Genomic DNA, 27006 nt, shown 5'->3' on the forward strand with positions numbered 1-27006 from the left:
GTAGCGGTGATAACCCTCACAATAAAAAAAAGTGCCATTTGTGTCTTAATAAATTATTCAGAGCACATTCCTGAAATAAATTGTAGCAATAGCGGATAACATCAGTCTGTCTCTGGCACACTGATAACACTTTTTAAATGAAACATGCTCTTTTTCAGTGACACTGACTGATGATTACTTTTATTTTTTTTTAAAAACGATTTTTTTTTTTTTGTGTGTGGTTTGAAATATATGATAAAACCATTTATCATCCAACCAAGAAATGCATTAGTGCAACAATCCCAAAGTGAGTCTAGTTAGCCAAACAAAGTAGATTTACACTGTCTGGGTGCAACTCCCCACTTCAAAGTGTGTCAGAACATTAGATACCAGTGGACCCCCAATGATGCCAGTGGGGCCTGCCCGCCGGGCCTGGATCCAGCACCAGCAGCATACTGGGGCCCCTACCATCTGTTGCTTTCATACTGTGTGTGTGTGCTAGCCTACTCTGCTCCAATCTCTATCATGTACTGAACTCCAATACATCTCTATTTCCCTCTTATTAGGCCTGAAAAGATATAGCAGATGGCTTGAGGGAAAAAATGATACTCCTCCAAAAAGGCAAAAGGCACCACCCACAGCCATGGTGGAGCTCTGAAAAATTAAAGACATGACATAATTGAAACACACACGGTTCTAAAAACCTCACTGGTTCAGGCCTGACTTGTACGAAGAGCCCGCCTGTGCCCAGAAAGGATTGACAGCAGCAGATACATTGATCAAGTCTTAGACAGATTCTTGATGTACTGATGCAGTGCACATGACCTTGACTGTGTGGCTGCATGGCATGTCAGACCGGGCTCTGTGTGTGTAATCAAGTTCTGAATAGTGGAGTTAATTTTATTTATAGTCCTTCACACCAGCATGTTTCAAAGGATTCATATATCAAACACACTCCAGGTCACTATCAAACTGATGGTTCACTTGGAGTCTCCAGTAGACCTGACCTGCATATCAGAGCATGAATACTCCACAACACGATCGGCCCAGCAGAGATTGATTTTGCTATGTGGCAATGGTATTAAAGGACTAGTTTGTCATTTTGGGAAATATGTTAGTTTATCTCTGGTGAAGGGTTAAATGAGTGGATCGATACCAGTCTCATATCTGTCTGTTAAATATGAAACAACAGCAGCCAGAAGTTCTTTAACTTAGCTCAGCATAAAACACTCCTCCGCAAATAAGATGTTATACAACACTGTTTTCAAAAATGTTGTTACGCCTACTAAAACTGCAAATACAAACATGTATATTTGATTGAAAATAGGACAAAAACAGCATAAGTAATGAATCTGAGAATCAGTCTTTTCAGTTCCTAAACTCTGGGTGTTGTTACTTTTTCCCAAATTTTGAAACTTGGTAATGGCATTAAGTTCAAAACATATATTTAAAATAATAATAATAATATGTTTATCTTTAAAAATGCATCTAGCTTTTGTATACAAGCTTTTAAAAAGCACACTGATAATGCTTTTTAAATGATTATATACAAAAGCTAGGTGTATTTGTAAAGAATGTCATGCATTTGTTTCTATCATTGTGCTCCAAACCATGTAATTACAGGGGTGAGTTGAAATAAAATTAAGTTGTTTTTCCAACATCACATATTAAATATTAAAAAAACAGAGCCAAGTGTGACATGCAGTTCTGCGTTTACCAGAAAAGTTCCTGCCAGAAATGTTCTCGAAGGATGAATAGACACATCATCTGTAATTAAAAAATGACACTGTCACACAAATATGACATGGCATATGAAGGGTGCCACTGTAAATCCTGGCCAAAAAACAAACAAAAAAATGTGTGGGCGTGTTGGCATATCTGATTTATCAAAATCTCTTCCAGAAGAATCTAGCAGAATTTAGGAGGTACCACACTGACTAAAGTAATAATACGCAACACTCTAAGAAAAATTGTCATTTGCATCCTCCTGTTACATGTTCAGATCCCATAGGCTGTAAAGTGGGAAATCTAATCTTTGTCCATCTAAAAGTTGTCTCAGTCTGTTTTTATAGATTAATGTAGCTTTAATGTAGTTTCTAATATTGGTTTTAGCTTTAGAGTAAGCTGCTCACTCTGCATGTATATATACTATATGAATATAGATTAAGGGGGCAGTTTGATCCTCAAACAGTCCCTTTTTCTTTCTGTGATGAAGATGCACTGGAGCACTCATCCTTTCCAGTAAACTGTTTTGTCAAACACTCTCATGTTTTTTTTTGCTCAGCACCTCGAGTCATGAGAGGCCAGGCCGACTGATGGACCGATGCTCAAAATACCTCATGACACTTTGCAGCGAAATGTAGCACACAGTCCCCAGATCATCTGAGGGCTTTTCTTCAGGTTATCCAGGCTTACAGACACACGCACACCATCATATTAGTGGCTTTGCTCTTAGCAGCAATTTAGTGATTTTAATTCCCTCTTGGCTGCTGCCTGCTTTTTTTTTTTTCTTTTTTTCTTCATACTATGTGCAATGCAGAGTGGTCTGCAAGGTTTATCAGACAGAATTAAAAACACATATGTAGCAATGTCTGTGTATGAGTTTTATTCATTTTCATGCAAGTGATACACTGAGCAAAATCTGAGCAGGGCCACCACTTCGTGTTCCAGACTTCGCGGCTCAGCTGCTCAGACAGCCAGGTCTGGTCTAGTCTCCAGGCTCCGGAGGAGAGCTGGCTGAGGTGAGGTTTTTTGACCCTCACACCAGACGCTGTCTCACCTCCACAACAGACAGGTTCTTTATTCAGCGACGCCTGAAATTACACAGTGCACTTTTTGAGAGGATGGAAATGTTGTGATGAAATTGGAATCTCTGCCAAGCACTGACGCTGTGGTAGCATCTGGACACAAACGCTGCGGACGATCTATTATCCAGAGCAAATAATTATTTTTCTGTGCATGCAAAATCTTTTTTATTCCACCCGATTTCTGCAATATGCTTCTGCATGCGTGCTGCTCTGCGGTCAGCCATGCAGAAGGGATTGCTTTATCTGTGACACAATTGCAACTCTTCCAGAATTAATCCACCACTGCCAATTCTAACACATGGTCTTGTCTTATACAGCGTTGCATATGTACAAGCTGTTGTCTGCCATGAAGGATGTGTACAGTGAGGTCACGAGTACATCTGTAAATTGCAAAGACAACTGAGCAGGGATAAGAATGCATGCCAGTTACACATAGTTAACTCTCCTGGACAATCTCTTTATTTCTGTCTGCAACCACATTTACTTCTATCATCACCTCTTCCCCATCTTCCTTTCCTCTTCTTTTCTACTCCCCTCTCCCTCTCTCCACGCAACTCCCGTTGCCTTCGCTCTCCATCCCCCTCTCTCCTTTCAGTGCTGCAGCCCACCCTGCTCCGAGCTTTAATGGTACATGCCATTAGAAAGCCCATCTTTGGAAGGGAGGAGGGGAGGGTGGTCTCAATCTCAGCTAAGAGGCTACTTTAGTCCCCCAACATAAGCACATTCACAGATGTCTCTGCACGCGTAGAGTGATCTCACCCGTCTCGACAGAGCAGCCAGCTTCTGTGTGAACCAACAAGCCGCGGACAGGAGGAGAGAGGGACAGAGAGAGACAAAGAGAGGTAGAGAGGAGAAGCGAGAGCAAGAGAAAGAAGAGGTGAAGAGCCACGGAGCAAAACACATACATCGCTGCCACTCTGACGTCTCCCCTCATGCGCCTGTTTCAGTGTGTGAGAGCGCAAGAAGAAGAGAGAGGCAAGGGAGGAAAATAAATCCTGTGTGCTTGTGTCCTCTCTTTGTTTTGTATTTTCTTCTTTCTTCTTTTTTATTTATCTTCATCATCCAAGGCATGAAGACGGGTGTCAGCTGGCACAGCAGAATAAGAGAAAGGGATGCTTGAATGCTGCCTCTATTTCAACAAGGGACAAGAAAGAGGAAGGGGGGACAACACACAGCAGGCACAAAAACAGGATTTCTAGAATGAATGGGAGTCCTTCTGCCGCATGCGCTGGGAATAGCAGTCTCACACTGAAGTCTCTGAATGAGGTAAATATAATGATACCACTTTATCTTCCTTTTTTCCTCTGTGCCTGATTGGCCAGCAGGGTCAGATATAGATCTCAGAGGCACTTGAAAGCCTAAACATACGCTTGACAGAGATTAACCAATTTCCATGCTGATCAGGTTTGGAACAGCAGTGGGGAGATTGCCATCTTTGTCCCCGGGTCGCTGTGTGCAGCGGCACAGTGGAAGTAAGAGGGAAAATCTATGCATGTTGCATGCCGCAGAGAGGCAGTGGGAGATGGGGGCAGAGGAAGAAGCAGTGTCGGCCTGATGAAAAGAATTGCTGATAATGATGATGTGCGTTTGGGGTCCGAGATAGTAGAAGTAAATGAGACCAGTAAACCTGCGGTCAGTGAATCCAGCTGATAGATGTTTTCTAAAATTAATAAGAAATGTGAATTCAGTTTCTTATGGTGCAAATTAAAATTCTGTGTAAAAAAAGCAAAATATTTGAAGAGTATTTGAAGAAAAAAATGTGGTTGAGGGATAGAACAAAATGTGATTCTTTCTGAAGCAAAGTCTGACAGAGCACTTTCACTGGTGACCCTGGGGAGACGTACACTACCTCCTAGACAGAAAATAACAACTTGTTCAAAGAAGTGAACAAAAAAAAAAAAGGAGTATTGACTTAAGAAAAGGGAAACTTGAGTTGGAGTTAAGTGGACTGCTTGTTCTCATTTCTGACACCTATCCAGGTGGTTGGTTTTTTTTTTAAAGGATGCAGCGGTAGTCTCGACCAACACAGGTGCACAAGACTCTGCTCCTTGATCCTGGAAAGAAAAAAAAATAGTGTGAAATACGTGTTTCAACCTTTGTTCCACCCTTTCTGCTAATGTGAGATATTTGGACTCTTATGATCATTTGGGCTGCATGATATAAATAAAAAGAACAGGAAATGTTCAGTACAGTGATGGTACAAAAAAGAGTAGTCTTAATGTGCATATGGAGCGTGTTGACAATGGTAAAAGGTTCTGCATTTATAAAGCGTTTTTCTGCCCTAGCTGTACTCAAAGTATTTTACATTACGTCTCTTTTACCCATTCACACTCACGATCTGTGTTCCATCGGGCATAACTGCCCAGCTGCTGTCCTGACCCACTGTCTTGCCCAAGGACAGTTTGACATATACTTGGGAATCAAACCACCAACCCTACAATTGGGGGACTAAGGCTCTACCTCCTGAGCTACAATTCAGTGCTTAGTTACAAGTATTCCTGTAGTTTGCGTGGTCTGTGAGTCATCTCAGTGGAAAATGTTGCACAGTTTGCTCAAGGAGCCAAAAGGTCTGAAGTCATTGCTCGTGTGTCAAGACACATCAACCTGAGACTCACTGTTCTGACCGGTCCAGTCACAGCACACCGATGCACCATTATCACACAAAGAACAAAAAACAGAGGCAGAATTGTTGATAATTAATAGTTTTTGTTAATATCAAAACTAGGAAACAGTTTGATACTTCAGGCTAGTAAGTCTATGACGTCATGTGGCACAATGAAGTGTTTCATTCCTCCACAAACAATAGACTTAAGTATTATGCTTCTTCGTTTCTAATATTCTAGTCAACATACAGTACATGATGTCAACAGCCTGTTCCCCAGTCTGTAGCGTACAGTCTGCTGCCATGCTATAGAGCCGCGTATGTTCCCAGCTGTTTCCCACATGGGTGTTAGCATGCTTCTATAATGCTGTGCTCTCTGACCATGTATATATTTAGTTTCTGCTCAGTGTGGCAATGTCAGCAAATAGCACACAGATCTCATTTATCGAAACTGACAGCTTGTCATTTCATCCTGTGTTCAGGGGTTACCCCCTGTCGCCGTACAATACACAAAGTGCTGAGGGGCTACACACATGATGTGGGTTAAGTCCATCTGCTGTAACTCATGACTTCCTGTTCAATAGAATAGATTAGAAAAGTTGTAAATCCACAATTGTGGTTACTTTATATGCATTACCAGTGTGTCTGTCAGCAGTGGCTCAGTTGTTAGAGCAGTCGTCCATAAACACCGCGATCTTTCAGGGGTCAGTCGCCGCATGTTGAGGTGTCCTTCGACAAGACGCTGACGCCCAGTAGTAATGCTTTATCTACTGTATGTGCAGCTGTCCAACAACAATTTCCCCAATGGTATTAATAAAGTCTTTCATCATTACTTTCTAGAGCCTTCAAAGCATTTTATCTCTTTAGTCAATTAGCAAAAGCCCCATTAACATTTGGAAGAAGGTCACAAAACATTGTAACTGGAAAGTTAATTACATATTTTAAAGGATGATATCAGTCCTTCAGATCATCATGTCACGGTTACCTCAAAGATCCTATTCAATGGAAACTGGGCCTGCGTGAGTTCAGATGCACTATGTCTGGTTTTTACTCAGGTTTGACAAATGTCACTAAGCAGATCATCATAATATTTGTTTAATTAGACCCAACCTGACTCATTAATGCAAAATGCATTGGCTTTGTGTGGAATAGGCTGCTCAATGGTTTTCAATTGCAGCCTATAAGGATTAACTGGTGCTGGTGGTAGCTTCGCCATGGACATTAGGAAACATTCACCGTGTTATTCTGGTACTTACGTCATTCTTGTCTCTTTGTGAACAGGGACAACATAGTGAACTACTTTGCATTAGGAGAGGTGGTGGTCCACATTATCGCTGTACACTGTGAGTTTGAATGCAAATGTTGTCATAATATCCACAATATACAATATGGGTATAATCTTGTAGAAATGCAAGCATTGCATGTTCACATGTGGTGTCCACATGTTAATCTCCAGCAGCTGTATTTCACACAACATCGCACAATGTAATAATGTGTATGAAGCCTGACACGACAGAGGGATTAGACTTGGCATACATGTTTTGAAAGCTATTGACAAGGCTGTGGAGTCTTCGAAAGTGAGGGCTGTGTGTGGGTGTGTGTAAAGCAGGTCTACCTACACTGAGAGCTCACTGATGCAGGTTTTTGAACCCCTCTCCACTGGGCAAAATTCATTTGTGTTTGATGTCTCTTCTGTGTGTGTTGTAGGTTTCTCTTTGAAGGTAGCAGAGCTTCTCTGCAGATTCAGTCATGGAGCTGTCCAGCCTTAGGCAACAGAGAGGTGAAACAGCAGACATGAGGATAAAACATTGCCTTTATCATAAACAACATATACACCGCATGGCTGAATAACTCACAGTACAAAGTGCATGCAGTACAGTATGTGCTGAGTTGGAGTAGTTCATGCATTCTTGCTGTCACCGCTTGCTGCTGTAAAAAAGCATCGGAATAGCACGCTCAACCCAGAGAACCAGTTTCTGCATCTATTATAATCAAATTATGGAACACAAAACAAATCCACACCAAGAATGGGAAAAGCAAATCATCAATAGCACTTTTTACCCTAAATTGAAGTAGGTTGTGTTTTGCAGGGCTTGAGGATAAAGATCACTACAGTTTACAGTGAAGTTACAGTATATTGCAAAAAAAAAGGAAAAGGTAAAAAGTTATCCTGCTCGGTAGAGGTGGAGGATAAACTGTCACTGTTTCTATATCAGTTAGAGAAGTTGGATCTACATGAACTAAATGGTGCTTGAACAGTTATTTGCTTTTCCAAAATAAAAATATAAGTCACTGTGGTTCCTCGTGTCAGCAGCTGAACTCTAAAAGGCAAGGGACTTAACACATGTCTCTTTTTAATGAACAGCTAAGAAGCAAAGTTATAGCAAAACGAAGACTAAGAACAATCTGTTGGGCCTTGCAGCAGTGTTGCCGTACCTTAGTGGATTACACTCTATGGGGCACTTAAAATCTGTCTGGCTGCCCATTAAGATAGCCACTATCCAGGCTCATTAATGTCCTGCAGAGGAATTAGAATAAACTGTGCTCCACAGACTCGTGCTGGCAGAGGCTCTCTGCTTTCTCTCCAGCAGCTTTTCTCCCTCAGGGGACAGCAGTTGTTTTGCCCGAGGTACATCAGAGCAGCTTGGAGTGACCAGAAACACAGAATAATTAGATGTTCAATTCCTATACTGCAGTAGCTATTGAATTCATCCTGACTTGTTTTAGCAATTTCGGCAAAGATTGCCAAACATAATCACTTTGCGGGACATCGGCACTTACTTGAACAAGAAATCGGGTTTGAAAACAGGGGATTATAAGAAAAAGATGAGATGCTGCTATGAGTGAAGCAATATGAGTTGCAATTTAAGTGCATTAAATCAAAGAAAGGAGATTTTATTGCTTTTTTATTATTATTATTAGTTTTTTTTTATATTTATTTTTAAATTTCCTCTACATGGTGCTGCGTTCCACACAGAAATGATTTTTTAAGTGAATGTCTGTCAAGACATGTAACATGATTGGTTGTTGGCTCCCAGGTCATAGTGAAACTGAAATTTCAGATGAAGAACTAATTATTTATTATCATTTATTTTTCAGCAATACTACAATAGCTGTGGTGGTAAAAGCAGCTTCATTGAAATTCTTTTTTTATTTTCAGTCCTCGACGGAAAAACAAAAATCTTCTTCTTGTGCTAATAACTTGTGTTTCTATGTGCATCTGCTGAACAAGTTGGTCTAAGTGTCAATAAAATTAACAGCATCATTTTCTATTTCACAGGGATTTGCTGCTGAGGCTTGTTTACTGTTTCAATCAGCAATGCTGCACAAAGTTCCCGCATTTTTCTTAATGAATTTTTCGTATAATCCCATTATGGGTATTTGTGGTTACCCACAGCCCCTTGGGGCAACATTTGCTGTGTTAGAAAAAAGAGGGTATTAGGGACAGCTGGCAATGTGGTATCAGTTGTTCTCACATTCATCAGGACTGCTGGAGATTAGGAGACGGAGCGGTGATGCTACTGGAGGCCTATCGTATGTGCAGTCACATACAGTATATCCAGACACGCTCTCACAAAGACGAACCCTGACGACAACATCTACAGGCACAAACAATAAGCAAATCTCCTGCCCTATCCCTCGAGCGTAACCTCCCCTCTGTCAAACCGCATTCTGCTACAGTGGCCGAGAGTAGAAGAGAGGAAGAGCGGGACACGCTTCCTTTCTTTCTCCTCTTTCTAGCTCATCTTATAATATTTTCTCCGAGTGTTACAATTATTTAACATAAGAGCAGGAAGAGCCCACTTCGTCCTTCATGACAAAATGAGCTTAACCTATAATCAGTGTGATGCCGCAGCTTGTGCATTAGCAGACAGCTCAGAAGGGAGGGGGGGAGTCGCATGGATCTAACTGTGAGGCTATACTGTCCTGTATGTTCTGCCTGGAGAACAGTAGGTGTCTGAGGTCAGGGGGCTGAGATGATCACTTCACATAATGACAGAGGTCTTCCTTTATCATTACCCCTCCCACTCAGCAGTGATGTGACTTGACAGTGACAGAAGCACTGTGGGTGACTTTTGTGGTAATTCAATCAGTGTAAGGCAGATCACAATGATGTCAAACATCTTTGCTGACATAAAAAAAACATAGAACAATTTCACGACTCAATTCCTAATGGTTAAAGCAGTGATTTATTTAGGCTGAAATCCGATCCGTACCTTAGAGGAAAAAGAAAAATACATCTTATTTTGAATAATTATTTGTGTCTCCCTGAAGATTAACCTATCCGCAGCTAAGACCACCAGATATGATGTTTTTGGCAGTAAATCCTCCACAGCTTGAATGTTTAGTTTAGTTCGTTTTTTTTTTTATGCTGTCTGATAAACATCCAATTCCTTCTATGAGTTGCTGCAGTAATTACTCACAGATTAGGCAACAGTGATGGCAAACACACAGCAACAACAAAAAAATCTTGGTTTTGATGCACAGCTCTCTCTCTCTCTCAAATACCCTCTTGAGAAAACCCTCGAGGCTTTGTTGTAAATCCCTCAGCTTTAACGAGAACCAAGTGTCCGTTCACCTCTGAACGGGGAAAGGATCACCTTATGAACATGGTCAGAAATTATTTCAGCTAATTTTTAACCCAGCAACACTGGCCACTTTCCAAGATCACCATCATGTTTAGTGTTTGACGTACACATTTCATCCAGTTGTAACAACGGTTATCTTTCCATCTAAAGCGATTATATTGGATTTTTTTAAAGCATGGACATTACAGAGGGTACAGTAATATTCACAAACAATAAACACAGAGATATTGGCATTTACAGCATTGATAAATGTCTCCATAGCACTCAATAAACGAGCTACTGTTTGACAAAATGAATTAGTAAAAACCACAACAGCAGTAAAGTGGAAAGCAGAGGAACATGGGGCACATTAAAAATATTAGTTTATTGCTAAGCACCCAGCAAGTGTGGCACCTCAGTTAAAACGTCCATCTCTCCAAGCCAAGAGAAGAGGTTCTTACACATTCTTATTCTTATATATACTATGTGAAGAATATCACCAGACATTACATTAATTGTACAGTGTACAAGTAGGTGAACATCAGTGCAATACTGTTTCTTTGCACCCTACAATGCAAATTTAGGCTGCAACGATATATTTAGAACAAACTGACATGTTTTCCCCAGGCTGTCTTTAGTCACACTCACCTATTCCTCTACTGTGGGATGATTCCATGTTGTGTTGGTTACTGTTGGTGGAAATTCACAGTACACATCTGCATGCTTGAGTTATTACTTAAGAAGAAACAACACTGAGCCCTTTTGCTCATTATTAAGCAGGATTTTGGTGTATTTTACTCATGTGTTTTTCCTCATTTAAGGTGTTTCTAAGCAAGATGAGAAATGGCTGGTCTAGGCTTACGTGGCTACATGTTTTCATGTTTTGTGAGTTTACTCAGATAATTGAATGGGGCCCATTGCATGCCTCTTTAACAGTTGACTGCTCCAAACCTGTTGTAATAAGCAGATCCTTGACTTAACCACCCTTTTCACAATGACAGAAACTTTGAGAGAGTGTTTTTGTCATTATATTATAGCATTACATACACACAAAGGCCTCTAATTTCAGAAGCAGCATGTCTAGTGTGCACTTGAAACACCCATACATGTGAGTGTGAACAAGTGAAGACGCTAAGGACGCTCTTAAGATATAAAGTAGTTTATAGTGAGCAATGGATCCAAATGCAACAGCACAACTTCCACCTGTGCATCTAACTCCAGCAGCGTTGTGTAAACCTGCAGCTCTGGACCTCAAACCAAACAGCTGAGTGCAAAATAAGCAGAAATACCAGGGGTAGTGCATTGTGGCTTCAAATTTCTGAATGATTTTCAAGATCTGAGACCAATCTGATTTACTAATCTACCCCACAAAAACACTATTAAAGCCATGACTTTTTTTTTTCTCACGCATTGATTCTGAATGGGCTGAACTCATTTACTTCCATGGCGCAATCATCCTCGTTCCTCAGTATGAAATAGGATTGGCACAGGGAGGCCTGTCTGGTTTGCCTATTCTGAGTTACTAGAAGTAATACAGGCAGCAGTTGTGACTGTTTTGACTGAGCGAGATGCAAAAACACTCATTTGCAGCAGGGAATTACCCTAGATTAAATATTAATACGTGTTTTTCCTTCTGTGTTACATTTACATATTTTCAGACCAACAATGCCAACACAGCAAAACTTGACTTAGAGCAAATACAGAAAGAAATGTGTCAAAGCACTGAGAGGGATTTGTTTACTTTCCACTTCACTTTTATACTTTGGGTCATGTTTATCATTTTCTAGTTGAACCTGATTGTGGTAAAGTTTAAACAGTTTAATGTGTGTGATTGACTTGAGTGAAAGAATTTAATGTGCAAAAGAAACATTTTTGCAGTTCAGAGCTGCCAAACTGAGTCATGCTGAGGAGTGAGAGATGACAGGCCTTAGCTAGCGTGTTGTTACTGTTCTTGTTGTTGCTTGGATGACATTTCATGTGCGGTAGGTGCCAATTACGTCTCACTTACAGAGCTGTATCTCTGAATCACACTGGCACACCGACAACGAAGGTGTCCCTGTTTCCTTCACGAATGCTGAGGAGTTGTTGCTAATATATGCCCCTTAGAATCAATTAGTTCAGTCACTTCTATTTTCCCAGACTTCAACTAACAGGAAAAAAAATATTTCTGACAAACCCTCTCGATCCCTCCAGCACCAGTAAATCCACCTACCAAAACCGATTTAATGTCAAAAGTTTTAAACAGCAAATGACCGGTTGGAACATACCATGCACATTTGTTGCCTTTTTACTTAAAGGTTTAATTAACAAATTCATAAAAGCGGAGGCACCAAGTCTGACCTTTCTTGCACCAGCATTAATTTGCCAAGCGTTTCCGCTGTAAATTAATTGCCATGAACAATCTGTAAAATACAGATACAAAGTAAAGAGCTTAAACTGTTCATGCTTATAATCTTTTCACAAGTGTCTGTGCACCAAAGAAAACTAACGAGAATTATAACGATTTTTTTAAAGACTACTGTATGTACTTTTCCTTTTAGCATAAATAAGGACTGGTAAAATGCCCACCCTCAGCCTTAATGCTAACCAGCAGGTTTGATATGCAGTTTATGCAGTCCTGAGGGCTGCAGCATGATGCTCCTCAGGCTATACCGACTGAGCCTGTCCATGGCACCTGACTACATATATCATGGCTCTGAATATTGCAAATTTGAGATTATGTGGGAATTATGAGGGCAGAAGCTGAGCAAAGCTTGTGCAGCCATAGTATGCAATCTGTAGTTTATATCAAATGCTGTGTTAGTGCATGTTCATATTACTTTAAGGGAATGTGTCACATTTCAAAGCGTGAACTCTAATCAGAATAAGGGCTTGTAGTAGAAAAACATTCTGGTCATTGATAAAAAATGAAGGGAATATATGCAAACCTTTTTGACTGAGTGTATTAATGGTTGCTGTTTCTAATTTAGAAGAGAAAGGACTCAAACAACTTGCCACCAGTACTGAAATTTACTGGCGGTCTGTTATCCACTCGCACAGTGAAGTCACATTTTATTCATTCAATTCTATTGCATCAGAAATCACAAACTTGCCAAAAGGGCTATACAATCTCTATGACATAAAATGCTCTTTCTTTAGACTCTCAGATAAGATAAGAAAGAACAACTACAAGGAAGTATTCCTCATGTTTGTTCTGGTTGTTTGCATGCCCCTATCAACCACTGAGCCTTATTCATATCATAAAGGTCTAATAGCATTCTCCTACTTTAACTAATCTGATGCTAGAGCAGTGCATTGCATGTCAAACTACACACCTCTGTATTAGCTGTTGGTAATTTGATAATCTGATAGTAATGTCTCTGTTTGACAGGTGGTTTTTGAATGACTCTCTCTACTTTGGTTTTCAGCAGATCAGCAGAATAGGGCACTGTGGGACCTATTATGTTGCTCCTCTCCAAACTCTAGTACAGTGTGAGAGCATTTCAATAAGAATGAATCGTTATTGTAGTCATTTTGTTCCCAAGAGAGACTCAAGTGAATGTCTTGTTTATGTCTGCCTTGTCTTTATGAAGTACAGAGGAAACAGAGCAAACGTATGTTGCTCGAGACACTTGTTGCAAATTACGTCTGTGAGAAGCTGCTGAGTAGATAAAGTGGTACCTCTCTTAAATGCCATCTAGGTATCTCTGACTGCGTAATAATTGTTTGTGCTGCCTGGTGATGCATCTGCGTGATGAGGTGAATTGTTGAAAGTGGTGTATGGTAATCAAAGTGGCTTGGCGAAATTGGAAAAGGCAGCGTTTGCTGCTTAGCCTTAGGCGAAGTCCCTGCTGTAGCCAGCTACAGTTTGATAGTGTCCAGCGCTCGCACATCTGCTGTCCTGATATTCTGTAACTCATGTACACAACAAACCCAGTTAAGTCTGGAACAAGTACATTTGTCTTTAACCAGGACTGCAGAGACTCTTTGTCCTTTTTTTAATCTCGTGAATGACTCCTTATGCTCTCAGTTTAAATTGAGCAGTCAGGTTTGGTTCAATATTGTCTGATAAAAATATAAAAAATATGATGTTAGCAAAAGTTTTTTTGGGATTCAGAGAACAGAATAAAAGAAAACATGAAAGCACATCACTGTGATGCAGACAATAAGCACCGTGTCCATTGTTCTTCAGCTGGAGTGAAAATTCTTTGTAATACTGAGAACAGACATGTGTGCGTGCAACATGTTTCAGTTTAATTGTTGGGAGCCTGACAATTGGGACCAGAAACATCAAAAACATATTGTAGATTGATTTTTTTATTTTTTAGTGTTAAGGTTTGGGTAAAGGTCTGGGTTAGCCAAGTACTGGTTATGCTTAAGTCAGAGTGTAAACCCCACAAAGTGATAAACATTAACGTGTTTGTTTCATGCATATGTATATTTTGTCCTTTGTCTGCAAGGACACTACATTTAATGTTATTGCAACAGGATCATTTGAATGAATGCCAAGAGGCTATTCTCTGTTACATGCAGCTCAGCATAGCGCCATCGCTAAAGATAACTGTAGACAGAACAGTGTTCACGCTGATAGAATAGGAGTTGAGTTATAATTTGCAGTGGGTTGGAGGCCCGAAACAAATGCCCTTGTGTGATTGATTACACGCTACAAGGTAATGAGATAAACAGAGCCTGAATCGATTCAGTCAGGGAGGAATCATGCCAGAGGGGCATATGCAGCCGTGTGCAATGGCTGCATTGACACGCTCATATTAAAAAAAAAAAAAAAAGTGAAAGAGACCAAGCTGGGTTTTTGGCTGAGAGCAGAGCTGGGTCCTCTTCTGCTCCATGGAGCTGCTTCGCCCACCGCTGCAATCAGGGTCAATGCTACTCAAATCAAACTGCAATGGGATCTGACAAGTTGGGTACTTAATGCTTAACAATCACTGCTAAAAAAAAACCTTTTTCTAGTCAGAGACAAACAAGACAAACAGGCAGTCCTGCACTGACAGATGTGCCTGGGGGAAGTACCTTTAACTACAGTCAGACGCAAAGCAAATAACAGTATAGTGAATAACAGTATGAGCATGGATGACCATCAGCCCAGATGATGATTAGGGACTATCTGCTAAAGCTGCTGCAGTCCTTGGCTCATTGGCTAATGACAGACACACTGATACTCTAAGTGCTACGGTTAACCAATTAAAACCTTTATGCTTCACCAAGATGACTCTAAGAGGATAAACAGGGCTGGACGCCATGTGTGAGCGAGACATTCGGAGCAGCGTGTGGTGATTCAGGCTAAATAGGAGGAAGAGAAAGCACAAGAATTGTAAATATCTGTTCTTCTTTTCATTATCGAGATTTACAAATAAATTTTGTGCTCTTCTTCTCATAATAATTGCCTTTCAAGCAACTGTACCTTCGCCAGTGCTGACATTTGTTGAACCAGGATTCGGCACAGGGAATTTTATAACTCAAAAGCAGGGAAATCGAAATAATAGCTGGACACCTGGAAGGACGTTCAGGAGGAGGTGTGTTTAATTGATGGCTTTATTGTTTGTCGCTAAAGTCTTGTGTGCCCACCGAAGGACATGATGAGGTGAGTTATCAATCACGGAAAAGGGAAAGGGGTAGATACAGTAGAGGACTTACTGTTTTATGCATGACAAAGGGACAGCAGTGTCTGTGTTGCCTGTGTGTAGCTGCATTTCAACAGTGTCCCACTGGATGGAAATTAATTTGTTGTGATGTTTGATTATGAGCCTTTGGGCAGGAAGGCAACAGGAGAACAGTGAGGATGACACAATTCCTTCTGCATATCACGGAAAGAGACTCTCTTTGTTTTCATGTGATTCCAGATTTGCTCTATCAGGTGAAGATTTCATTTAGCTGCAAACGACTTAGTGTGTGTGAGTGTGTTTGTGCCATATGTGCCCATTAGTCTCAATATTTTTCAAACCTGTTTTACAGCATTTATAAAATTAGCCTTATTTAACAAACAAGTGCCCAATCTCTGACTGTAAATGAGCCCTAATCAAAGTGAAATGTGAAATAATTTAATAGCAAAAACACTGCAATAACTTACTCCTGCTGTCTGTCATCAGTTCACACATGTAGCCAGGATGAATAGAGTATAAGATAAAAACAATTCTGATTAATTCAACACTATTCAATTGTCAGTGGAAAAACCTAGTGACAGTTAATAGTACAGGTCTTAACTGCTGTGATAAATCACTTATAAAATGTATAAGTAAGAAATATTGTAAATCTCTAGAATAGAATGTTAAAAAAGTTTTTCATAGTGGAAGAAAAAAAAAAACTAAAACAACTAACAAAAATGTCCTACCAGTGATCGCCCCAGAATGATCACACAGCATTTGGTGAAAATTACTTTCAAATAAAACAACGATTCCCGATTCCACGGCTCATTGCCCGTATGCCACGTTCACCGCAATCACAGGAGATTTGTAATAATCACCTATGATTGATGGGTACTGTCAAATGGGGGTTCTAACCTGCTCCGTTCAAATACACAGAGAGAAAACAAGCTTTTACACCACATACAAAGCGGGGGAAAGAGTTGAAAATCAATATGACTCCAGCCATGCCACACTACAAATGAAAAGCATGCAGGCGACAATAATAGATATGGATTTGTGGGGGTGTGGCCCATGTTTTCTTTCCGTGCACTGCTAAAATCTCCATATAAAGTTCCACAAAAGATTATTGATGAGTGCACAGGACAGGCAGTGTATTTTTTAATACTGTGACTTCCACTACAAGGTGTTCAGCCACTGGCTCGAGACCAAAATGTGGCCAGATTTCCTTCAATCAAGAAGAGCTTCATATACAGTATACATGTATATACAGTATGGTACTGTGAGGAATTTAAGACTACAGCTGCTGTATAATTAGTGACTGTCACTGGCCAATTTAGATAAAGACAGACGGTGCGATAGATGAACTTTAGAGTTCTGCCTAAACGGTGGGTGAGAAGCAGCGAGAAAGCCAAACAGTGTGCGGAAAAGGCAGAGAGGAATAAAGGGAGAAAGAGCAACATTACAATATTTACCATGCTGTGAGAAGCGGCATGGCAGCCTTGAGATGTCTCGCATTGTTTGTAATCAGTAAGACACCCGCTCTGCATCTGGCTTCCTGTTGTGCCTTTGTGTGTGTGAGCCTTTCATGGCGGTGTGTTTGTGTGTGTCCCTGCGAGGGTCACACGGTTGTTTCCAATATATTTCTCTGCTGAATAAATTGTGTGATATTTCTCTAAGATGCTGTTACCAGGGTGGTAGCGTGTTGTTGTCATAGAAGCTGACGCACAGAAGACTATCATTTTAAATTTTCCTTTAGATCTTATTTCCAGAGCAACCATAATATACAGTACGTGCCTCAACTGTGGGCCTCCATCATCATTATAACCACAGACTGAGGCCGACTGATGATAGACAGCCATGAAATGTGATTATCAGTCTGATCGAAGCATATTTATTGACTAATTGATATTTATGAGACTTGGCTGGCTATAAATACGGGTCAGACCATCTATTATTTATGTGTCTGAGACATGTGTTGTTGTTGCTTTCTGTTTACACTGATGTCTTTCTGAGTTAATATTGCACATAAAGTTTATTCTGACACAACACAAAACACTTGTTATAACTTTGTGTGCGTGTTTGGTCACTGTGCCCGGAAGAACATCTGATCCATCACCTGCTCTCTGAATTTAAACTGGTGAGAGGATAAATGTGGCATTAATCGATTCAATAGGTTAATCTACTGGTCCAGTGCTGATTCAAAAGTCAGTTTCCATGCCAGAGAGAGAGCCTAATTTTGAGGAGAATTGCATCACAACAGAGTGTAACTACATCCATAGTGCTTTTGAAATGTAAGCCCCAGCTAAGAAGTACTGCTTTCAAAAATCGCATCATCTTTCAATTCAGTGTGAGTAAACTGTGATTCACATCCTTTTGTAAGGCTCTAAAAGTATGAAGTACACGGAGTTCGCTTTTGTGCTGTGTTCCCACTTTGGTTCCAGTGAAAAAGTCTCCCAGGATGGTGTACGTGTTGAAAATGAGCTGTCATAGTCACCTTCTGTCTGTCAGTACACTTTCGCACTAACTCGCTCTCATCCGTCTTCATTTATTTCAACTTCACTTTCCTACAACTAGCAATTTGTGTTTTGCATTGTACACATTTGCACAAGTTGTTTTTAAAGTTGTGTTATTGTTATTGTGCATTTCCATGTTTTAGTGTTTTGCAGACAATTGTATCAGAGCAGCTGCTTAATTCAGCAGCTGAGAAACAATAAAGAACAATGTAATAATGTACAAACATTATGTCATAAACAAAGACTCACCTGAAGAAAACATGTAATAACTTCATGATACTGTTACAGTTCCTCCCTCTGCCCCTGTCTGCAGCTTTGGTTTTGTTTTGTTCTGGTCTCACCCTCCTGTCTCACACCATATATGGACTTCCTCTTCCCCCCACTCTCCAGTCTGGACTAATTATTGACTCATTTCACCTGTGCATCCCTTTGTTTTAAAAGCACCCCTCAGTTCTCTGCTCATTGCTGGTTTGTCACCCTGATTTCATTCATGCTCCATAATTCTGGTCAGTTTGTTCGTTCGTTCGTTTGTCCATCAGGAACCTCTGTTTTGTTTGTTAGTTTGAATTGTTTGGCCTGCCTTTTGCAGTGTATTTTTTGTTGTTACTTTGTCCTGTTAGTTTTGTACGTTTGTTTCCGTCTATCCTGCCTCCTGCAGTGATTTTGGTTTGTTACTTTGTACTTCTGCTTTGTCTGTTAGTTTGGTCCACATTAGTGTGTAGTTTCAGTTGTTACTTTGTATGTTGGGTTATGGTTTTGTTTGTATGTTGTTACAGCGTTTTTGGGTCTCTTTAATTTGATACTTTGTTGGTTTGTGTAGTTTCCTGTGTCCCCTGACCCTATTGTTAATAAATATATGTTTTTGTTCTCACTCGTTCGTCCCGTTAGTCCATTCGTAACAGAACAAACCAGCCACTATTGCAACCATGGAACCACCACGTTCCACCACTGGTTGCTTCTCCCTTCCGTCTTGCCCCAGTTTTGTGCGCTATGGGGGCCTGGCGGATATTCTGGAGGAGGAGTATTTGGACCTTTGTTGCAGTGCAGAGCATGTGGTCGGTTGGCTACACTCGGGTGTGGACCCCGAGTGTTTCGAGGCGCTGTACAGGGCAGCAATCGGAACCTTTGTGAAGAAGGGATACATGATGACGTATCCAGAGTTCCAGTGTCTTAAAGACACTGTGATGTCTGCTCTGAATTCCTTCAAGCAGGGGTTTCGTTTGACTGCCCTGCCTAGCCAGCACCATTTGCTCTCCTCCTCCAGTACTCCCCGGTCCCCAGCGTTTGTTAGTCCTGCAGCTAGTGCTGCTTTTGTTAGTTCAGCAGCCGAAGCTGCTTTTGTTAGTTCTGCAGCCGAAGCTGCTTTAGTTGGTTCTGCAGCCGAAGCTGCTTTAGTTAGTTCTGCAGCCGAAGCTGCTTTTGTTAGTCCTGCAGCTACTGCTGCTTTTGTTGGTCCTGCAGCTAATGCTGCTTTAGTTAGTCGTGCAGCCGAAGCTGTTCTTGTTAGTCCCGCAGCCCCTGCTGCTTTTGTTAGTCCCGCAGCCCCTGCTGCTTTTGTTAGTCCCGCAGCTAGTGCTGCGCTAGTTAGCCCAGCAGCCCATGCTGCTTTAGTTAGGCCCGCACCTACTGCTGCTCATGTTAGGCCCCCGGCTAGCACTACTGCTCATGTTAGGCCCCCAGCTAGCGCTGCTTTAGTTGGTCCCCCAGCTGCCGATGCCGGTTTTGTTAGTCCAGCAGCCGATGCCGTGTGTGTTAGTCCAGCAGCCGATGCCGTGTGTGTTAGTCCAGCAGCCGATGCCGTTTTTGTTAGTCCAGCAGCCGATGCCGTTTTTGTTAGTCCAGCAGCCGATGCCGTTTTTGTTAGTCCAGCAGCCGATGCCGTTTTTGTTAGTCCAGCAGCCGATGCCGTTTTTGTTGGTCCTGCAGCCCAGGCTGCTTTGGTCTCGGCTCCTGTTCCTGTCACGGATCTGGCTCCTGTTCCTGTCACGGATCCGGCTCCTGTTCCTGTCACGGATCCGGCTCCTGTTCCTGTCACGGATCCGGCTCCTGTTCCTGGTCCTTCAGCTGTCGCCGCAGTTGCAGCCACCTTGATTGCTGCAGTCACCGCTGCTCTGGTGTCAGCTGCTGCTCCGGTCCGTGCAGCCGCCAGGTTCCCAGGCGGGTCGACGCAGAGGTCGCCGTCGTCGCCGTCTCTTCAGTCTGCGGACGGGTCGACGCAGAGGCCGTCGCCGCCGTCTCTTCAGTCTTCGGACGGGTCGACGCAGAGGCCGTCGCCGCCGTCCCTTAACTTTGAACTTTGTTTGTCACCCCAGGAGATGTGGTGGGATGACAATGAGGACACCACCACCCTGCTCCTGTCTCCTTGGGGGGCCCCTGAGAACTGTGCTCCTGTCCTGGCCCCTCAGCTCCAGCTGGCTCAAAGTTCGTCGCCGCCGGGCAGTCCGCCCGGGGCTCCCCAGCCTTGTTCGTCGCCGCCGGGCAGTCCGCCCGGGAGTCCTCAGCCGTCTTGCTGTTCCCCGGCTCACTGCTCGCCATCCGGCAGTCCGCCTAGGGGTCTCCTGCCTCGTGGGTCGTGTGCTGGCCCCCGGCCTGGGGGTCCTCGGCCTGCTTTCCGGCTGGCTTTCCGGTCCCCGGTTCTCCAGCCGGCTCAAGGGACTTCTGGTTCGTCGCCTCCCGGCCGTCCGCCCGAGGCTCTGTCTTCTGGTTCGTCGCCTCCCGGCCGTCCGCCCGAGGCTCTGTCTTCTGGTTCGTCGCCTCCCGGCCGTCCGCCCGAGGCTCTGTCTTCTGGTTCGTCGCCTCCCGGCCGTCCGCCCGAGGCTCTGTCTTCTGGTTCGTCGCCTCCCGGCCGTCCGCCCGAGGCTCTGTCTCCTGGTTCGCCGCCTCCCGGCCGTCCGCCCGAGGCTCTGTCTTCTGGTTCGCCGCCTCCCGGCCGTCCGCCCGAGGCTCCGCCTTCTGGTTCGTCGCCTCCCGGCCGTCCGCCGGAGGCACTCCTGGTCCGTTTGCCGCCTCCTGGCCGTCCGCCGGAGGCACTCCTGGTCCGTTTGCCGCCTCCTGGCCGTCCGCCGGAGGCACTCCTGGTCCGTTTGCCGCCTCCTGGCCGTCTGCCGGAGGCACTCCTGGTCCGTTTGCCGCCTCCTGGCCGTCCGCCGGAGGCACTCCTGGTCTGCTGCGCCCGGTCCCTCCTCCGGGCCTCCCTCCGCCCGCCCGGTCTGGTGTTTCGGGCCCTCCTCCGGGCCTCCCTCCCCCCGCCCGTCCTAGTTTGTTTGGGGCCGTCTGGGATCCGCCCCTTTCCGGGGGGGTTCTGTTACAGTTCCTCCCTCTGCCCCTGTCTGCAGCTTTGGTTTTGTTTTGTTCTGGTCCCACCCTCCTGTCTCACACCATATATGGACTTCCTCTTCCCCCCACTCTCCAGTCTGGACTAATTATTGACTCATTTCACCTGTGCATCCCTTTGTTTTAAAAGCACCCCTCAGTTCTCTGCTCATTGCTGGTTTGTCACCCTGATTTCATTCATGCTCCATAATTCTGGTCAGTTTGTTCGTTCGTTCGTTTGTCCATCAGGAACCTCTGTTTTGTTTGTTAGTTTGAATTGTTTGGCCTGCCTTTTGCAGTGTATTTTTTGTTGTTACTTTGTCCTGTTAGTTTTGTACGTTTGTTTCCGTCTATCCTGCCTCCTGCAGTGATTTTGGTTTGTTACTTTGTACTTCTGCTTTGTCTGTTAGTTTGGTCCACATTAGTGTGTAGTTTCAGTTGTTACTTTGTATGTTGGGTTATGGTTTTGTTTGTATGTTGTTACAGCGTTTTTGGGTCTCTTTAATTTGATACTTTGTTGGTTTGTGTAGTTTCCTGTGTCCCCTGACCCTATTGTTAATAAATATATGTTTTTGTTCTCACTCGTTCGTCCCGTTAGTCCATTCGTAACAGATACATGACTGGGATTTAATAAAAGCCAAACCATGCACACAGGCTCAGGTGCAAATAGAAGAGCAATATAAAACACAATTGAGAAAACAACAATTTCAACAAACTCAACAATTTGTCCTTCAACTTGCAAACATCATAAAAATGTGCCTGTCACTCTCTTCTGTTGAATCCCTGAGTAGGATCACAATTGGACTTGTGAAGATGAGACATAGGTTTTAGCTTCTACGTATGAGAAATTAAGTCGTGCGCTGAAGTGAACCTACGTTGATGTTTGGGTTGAGTCTTGTGCATTGGTTTGTGCTGAGCACCGTATAATGAGGGGTTACTGCACCCAGTAATAGTGGCACATTACAGCAGCATACGGGCTCAGTCTAAGAAGGTTTTAAGCCATTTAAATAAAGAGGAAAGGGTATCCTTTAAAGTGTGGCTGGTGTTAAGCTTCACACAAATCTGATAAGTGCACTGTGCCTGAAGTAGCTACGCTTTAATCGATCTTAAAGCAGCAGGTGGGTAGGATGCAAAATGTTCAAATGGCTTATGAATTTGTCAAAGAATATTATAGGACAAAACTTATATGTAAACTCATTAAGTTGAAGGAATATTATAGAAACCCATTGTACAGACACCAAGTGATCATTAGAAACATGCCACTGCATTCTGCCTCACTAACCACAGAATCAATACAGTTAATTCATACTTTCCTTTACTGTCAATAGACAGATGAGATTAGTATTGTTGAGCTCTCATTGGGATCCAAATAACAGAAAATTTTTAAAGGTGGCCATTGTAATAAATAAAAGATGATTCATGTCTCCTGTGTCTGTATAAATTCCGTATGACAAAGACAACCAGAGATTCAGCTTCGAGCATGTGTAGAGTTACTGTGTGTGTATACACAGGTTTTCTTTCCACTTGTCCAACTGTCCTTTTCTGGTTTAACCTGAAAGTTTTAGAGATATTTTAACCACCAATGACTAATTTTTTAATGAGTCCTTTCCTGGGCCTTTAGTTGTTTCTATTCTGTGCGCTTGTGTGACCTCTTTATTCAATAATGTTGCAATCATGAGTCACTAACGCCCACATTGAAATGATCACAAAATAACTAGTTGTAAAATTAAGGTAGGCAGTGAAATGCACACCTACGTCCCAATCAGGACAATAAAGACTGATAAGGCTTCAAAGCTGTTATTTGTTCTGGCAACAGTGACTGAATCCAGACATATTGTCAGAGCATGTCAGGAGAAGGATGTCCCTTTAACAGTCTCTGATGGTACAAAGGAGGAAGAGAAGCAAAGACTGAGCCTTTTCCTCTGAGCTCATATTAGCTCACATGGCACGTAGCGAGATACAAAAACTGAGTTTTCTCACCGCTGAATTATGACAAGAAATGTTAACTCAGATCAATTTGCCCAAGGTAACATTTCAAGGTTAAGAGAAGCCATGCATGATGTCTTTATTCTGTGAAAGGAAACCTGCTTCTTAAGACCACCTGAGTCATTTTTTTTTTCCTCCAAGGGCACCAACCTACATCTCTACCCGGCCTTCCAATGAAATCAGCAGCCTAAAGTCTGTACGGGCCTTCATTCTGCCTGAAAGCACTGAGGTTGAGTCAGGACTCAGTGTCAGTTGTAAAGCCCCACTTGCACCACTTACAAGTTAGAGGTCATGGTGAACCTGCAGGTGTTTTCTCACATGGCCTCACCTTGACATGGGCACCCCTGATACCACTGGACCATATAATAGCAACATAGTTCAGTGTTAAGACGATGGAGTTACAGCAGGGAACGGGCTGTCAGGATGAGCAGACAATGCGCACACGCTCTATTACTGTTAATTGAAGTAGAAAAAAAAAGGGATGGGAAAGACAAGAGGAGGAGACAAAAAAAAAAGAGGGCACAGAGAGAGAAAGAGGTAGAGAAGTAACAGTAATCACTCATTCTAGATGAATCTTTGCTAGTAAGCGAGAGGTTAATTCAATGTCGTGCCAGGGAGATGGACAGTCTCATTTGGGAGATAGAGGTGAAGATGCTATCTCATCCCATCTAGGTAAAGAAGCAATGTGTAGCTTATTGCAGATGCATGAAATCCAAAATAAATATCATGCATTTCAACTCGAAAATGAAGTGCCACCCGTGCTAATCCCCTCTTTGAGAAGTTCGAGAAACAAGCTCATGGAAATGAATGTCATTTTTTTCACAGCTTATTTTTTTATTAACAGATTTCCATGCCGACTGTAGATTACGATGCATTAATCCAAATTACATTTACAGTACGGGGATTCGTTTCCCAAAGGTGCGAGGCACAAGCAACATGAGTCGCAACGCTCAGCTGCTCCATCTCTGCGAGAGGGGAGGAGATGAGTGCTTCATTTGTGCTTCTCTGTTCCTGTGAGAACAGACTTCTGATGTGTTAGGATTTCTTGCAGCTACTGCAGCCGCACACACACACACACACACACACACACACACACATCAGCTCAATTTTTTATTGCAAGTGCTCTGCCAAGGCTTTGCACCCGCAGTATGTAGTGTTGACTTACCTTTGACACTTTAAGACAGCTTGAATGAGCAGGACCAGTGTGTCCAAAGAGTAAGAGACTAGTTGTCTCCACATGCCTGAAATGCCTTGGACTGAGCTGTCAGAAAGTTTCCATTCAGGGACACAAACCTGACAGATTCTGTAATATATATATATTTTTTTTACTTTTATCTGAGAGCTTTCGTTGCCTTCTTAGTTATTTTAAGCAACATTTCCCTGAGAAAATCAATTCCACTCAACACCTGACATACATTTAGAGCCCCTATGGGATAAGAAAAGATGGAAAATACTTCAACAGTATGCATACAAGTGGCATGCTTGCAAAGTCTGATGTACTGCAGGTAAAAAAAATGTCTGCTGTCATTCTTAAGGAAAAAAAAAAGGTGACTGAATTTTCTTTAAATACTTGATGGTTTATCCACATGACACTAATCCTAATTTATTGGCTTCCACTGGATTTCACTACTTTTCAAATAAATGGAGTATTAAGTCTTCTGTGACGTGGCCAAGTACAGTACAGTCTGTATCTTAGACACAGAAAATGTGAACACTGATAAATGTGTAATTTGGTCTAACCTACTGGATTTGCACAAGAGAAAACAATGGAAACATAGCTCAAGAGATCACAGAGCACCTCCTGCTACATGTAGAGATGGTCAAATGTACTCAAAAATACGAGCTGAGTACGACTGTAGCCTCAACACAAGCTGAATCTTTCAAAGAGTTCTTACTGATCTCCGTGTCAGAGCTCTATGGACCTGCAGATGCTGTCCAGCAAGAGTTGTCTGTCTTTAATTCTCTACAAGCACAGTAGCTGATGGATGGCAGAGTAAGGACACAAACCCTCACACCATTCATCTAAACCAGACAACCTCTTTGGGGCCCTGTGGCCCCCCATGACAAATGAAGACCAAAACCCCTGCTGGGAGGTGAGAAGGAGGTTTGGTGAAAGTCCCAGCTTGGCCAAAAAAGGACAGATAGAGCTTATTTGTGATCTCTACGTGCTCTCCTGCTCGGTTTTTATGCCCAGAGTTCATAAAATGCCTCTGAACATTTTGTCTTGAGCAATGAATTGCATGACAAATTGCTCTTTGCACTTTAAGCTGGGTTCAATAAGGCCACAAATTGGTACTTAAAAGTGTGCAGTGAGAATGACACAGATGCAGCTGAAGCAGGCTGTGGAGATTTGTGTGGACGTAAATCACATTCTGAATTTGGAACCACGAGGAGGCAGGCGGCGGAGAGAGAAGTGATTCTATTTGAAGGCGCTTTTCAACTGGAGGCTTCAATGCATATTGTTAGGAGACTGTTGAAATGGAGGGAGAGTGTGCTGGTCGGGGAGGAGAAAAGAAACATTAACTTGAACGTCTTTGCCAAGAAATAGGAATAATGCACATTCATTTCAAATCCTTGAAACGTCCTATGAAAGATGACTGCCTTTCTAAACAACCTCATTCACCTATTACAGTATGTGCTTGGACACTGAACAGATACAGATTTCTGCTAGAGTGGAGCCACTGTAAGTCTCTAAGTGTGAATGGAAAACGTGTTTAGCCATTTACAGCATCACTCAAAAAATTAATAGTATATACTTTACACCCCCCAGAAGACAGCTTACTTATTGAATTAACTGCTGAGCCTAGTTAAACAGTCTATTCTTAACATTTATCCAGCAGCTTCACAGAGCCCGTAAATATATTTTGGAGAAAAAGGTGATCGTTCAGGGGGATTTATGGCTGTGACAAACATGACTCTACCGAGAAATCCGAGTGTAGTGTACACTGGGAAACGGTAACAGCGGGGTGGTACACGCCGTGTAACCACAACACTGCTTTAGTGAGCAGCAGATTTATTCTCTTTATTCTATATCTGTATTATTTCTATGTATATACTGTACATCATCATCATCTTTCTTTTTAATTTATTTACAGGGTGACTGACATTAATCTCTAGAGATAAATCTGCTTTTTTAGTTTTCTTTAGCATCTAAAAAGAATCAAAAGAATATAGCCACCACTGTATTGTTAGCTTAAAATGCTTTTAACATGTAAACAAACCTCTGCCTGAATTGAAAGTCACATAAGTTGTTTTATTGTTTCAGTGTTATTATTTTAAAAAGTATTGATTAGTGATTAGTTTAAATTTAAATATCCGGGGTAAAACTTGTCTCAGCTTCACAAAGCCTGAGCTCATCAGCCTCCATTTACATGTCAAAAGGGAGGAACTGTGCACACACACATGCACACACTCTCTGCTTCACACACATACACAAGGGCATAGGCATGCATGCACATACACATTTTCTGCTAGCTTAATTATGAACTGACTTTCACTCTGACTTTCATTTTGCAGCTTAAACCGTCCATGCTCCACATGCATAGGAATCCATAAAACTCTTACACTTCCCAGGATAATTCTTATCACCAGTGACTCTATGATGTGTCTAAATGTAGTTTAGGGGATTTCTTTTTACCCTCTGCATTTGTTTTATGAAGA

The 27006-nt window shown here is 42.4% G+C and overlaps 1 protein-coding gene across 2 annotated transcripts in view; it reads left to right on the plus strand.

The window, feature by feature from the left end:
* Positions 1-3535: 3535 nt before the first annotated feature.
* The window catches only part of b3gat1a (beta-1,3-glucuronyltransferase 1 (glucuronosyltransferase P) a), a 67694-nt gene continuing 44223 nt past the window's right edge, over positions 3536-27006 (plus strand). For both annotated transcript variants that reach the window (XM_026378240.1, XM_026378248.1), the window contains exon 1: positions 3536-4052. The gene's annotated coding sequence lies outside the window, so the exon portion shown is untranslated. The remainder of the gene's footprint in view (positions 4053-27006) is intronic.

Source organism: Anabas testudineus, chromosome 13 (genome assembly GCF_900324465.2).
Source record: "Anabas testudineus chromosome 13, fAnaTes1.2, whole genome shotgun sequence".
In the NCBI taxonomy this organism is placed as follows: Eukaryota; Metazoa; Chordata; class Actinopteri; order Anabantiformes; family Anabantidae; genus Anabas; species Anabas testudineus.